This window comes from Pteropus vampyrus, unplaced genomic scaffold (assembly GCF_000151845.1).
Source record: "Pteropus vampyrus isolate Shadow unplaced genomic scaffold, Pvam_2.0 Scaffold343, whole genome shotgun sequence".
NCBI lineage: Eukaryota > Metazoa > Chordata > Mammalia > Chiroptera > Pteropodidae > Pteropus > Pteropus vampyrus.
Genome location: NW_011889124.1, coordinates 676,133 through 678,279, shown reverse-complemented (window position 1 = coordinate 678,279; position 2,147 = coordinate 676,133).

Genomic DNA, 2,147 nt, shown 5'->3' with positions numbered 1-2,147 from the left:
CCCTGGTCACTTGTGGAAATGAATTGCCTGGGAAAATGGAAATTGTCACTTTATTATCGGATTAAAAATTCAGTCCGTCTGAATCATAATGGAAGTGGGGTGCGGCGTCCTTTCTGCAATGGAGCAGCCGCGCCCCACAAGCCGTAGTCAGCTTGACCCCCAGGTCTTCTCGCGAGCAGGTGTTCCCAGCCCTCCCGCCATGGGCCCTGCAGGGCCCCCTGCAGCGGGGTCGCCCGTGCTCCCCTGCACCCCGGGCTGATTCCGGCCTCCACGCCCTGGGGCGCGGGCGCTCAGGCCCCGAATCCCTCCGCCGGGGCTGCCCCCGCCTGACCCGGCTGCAGCGGGTCTCCGTCCCCCGCCACCCGCGGACGGGGCGGTCAGAGGTGACGCGAGTCATCCTCTGGGGCACTGGGACCCTGGTCCTGCCGGGGTGCACAGGCGGGCGCCCAGAGGAAACCCACAGGTGTGTCCCCGGGGGCCAAACCAGGAGACATTATAAAAATGCGTGTGCGTTACTGTGACGAAAAGGCGTTACCACGAAGTTTAGCATCCCAGCCACGGTGTGTGCAGGTCGGGCGCACTGAGCACTCGCGGCCTGCAGCCCTCACCGCCATCCGACAGCCTGTCATCCACCAAACAGACGGCCCGCCAAAGAACCGCACCCCGCCCTGCAGCACCCCTCCGGGGCCATGAGAGCGTACCCGCATTTACACCACAGGCGGGGGCACCTTCTGCTGTCCCGCAGAGACCCAGCCGGAACCCTGAGACACGGCAGACAGGCCCAAGACGCCGATCTGCACAAGACTCTGAGGACAGCGGGGGAGGGGTCTCGGTGGCAGTCGGGCACCCAGGACCCCCAGGCGAGGACTCCTCCCTGGAGGGGAGAACGGGGCTGCCCCGACTCTGAGCGTCTGGGCCGGGTGCCCAGCAGGGCTGCTCAGATCACTCGGCCGGGCACGGTGCCTCTGAGGGGCCCGTGATGCCACCCGTCACTGTGGCCAGGCCCTTGTCCAGCCGAGGCCACTGGCCGCTGGTTCCCCGACCTGTTCAGCGGCGTTGCCACCACCGCGACCTCTGCCGGCGTCCTCTGCCGGGACTCTCTCGGGAACCGCTTCTGCCGCCGTCACCCGGAGCCGGCTTCAGTGGCTGCGGAGCAAAGGCCACGAGGCGCACACGTGGGAGCTCCGAGCGGGTGCGCGCAGGCTCGGGAGGTCGCCCCGGGTCGTGTTCATGTGTGAGAATGTGCTGCGCCCCTACTGTGTGTGAGGCACAGCAGGTCCTGGGGAGACGGCCTGGGAAGACCCCAACCTGTCACGAGGTTGGGCTGCCCAGGGACCGCCCACCAAGGCCCCCTCGACGTGAGTGAGGACAGCAATTTCCAGCCGTAGGAACACTGGGGCCACCATGCGGGGTGTGTTCCAGCCACCCAGGCTTCCGGCGACACCCCCTGACTGTGCTGGCGCATCCCGCAGTAGGGACTGGACTGGGCAGGGCGCAGAGAGTATGACCCGTTTCTGCCCCACGCCAGGGCCTCCGCTAAAGCCTCGGAAGCTCGGTGCCTCGACAGCAGGGCCAAGCCATCTGGAGGCGCCTTCCCTCACATTGGGGGTCCATGCCGCTGTCATCCGGGACCCCATCTGGCCTGCTGGACAAGGCGCCTACACGTGGCTGCTTGGGCGCCCTTGCAGGATGGCGGCATCTTAGGGGCTTGCTGGGGCCCTCCGGGGAGTTGGGGTGTGGGAACCGAGGCCCGGAGAGGGGATCCGGCCTGCTCAGCTTGTGGCGGGATAGAAGTCAGAGCCCAGAGCCACGTCCCAAATCACTTCCCTGCACCCGGGCTCACCGTGTGGGCTCGGAATCTCCACTTAGGCGTGTCCCTGGGCAGGGTCGTTGCCTGGACGAAGTTCCAAATGACCAAGTGACCTGAGCCTGATGGAGGACAGTGGGCAGGGACAAGCGTCTGCGGACTCCAGGCCCGGTCTGGCAGAGGGAGAGAGGGCCTTGGGTGAGTGGAGACTCGGTTTCGGCAGGGCCAGCCTGGCCGGTGCGGGTTGTGAGGGTGACAATGACGACCGTGACAGCTCACTCACAGGACCTCACGACGTGCAGGCACAGTCATACTGTCTTCCCGCCAGCACCCCACTCAC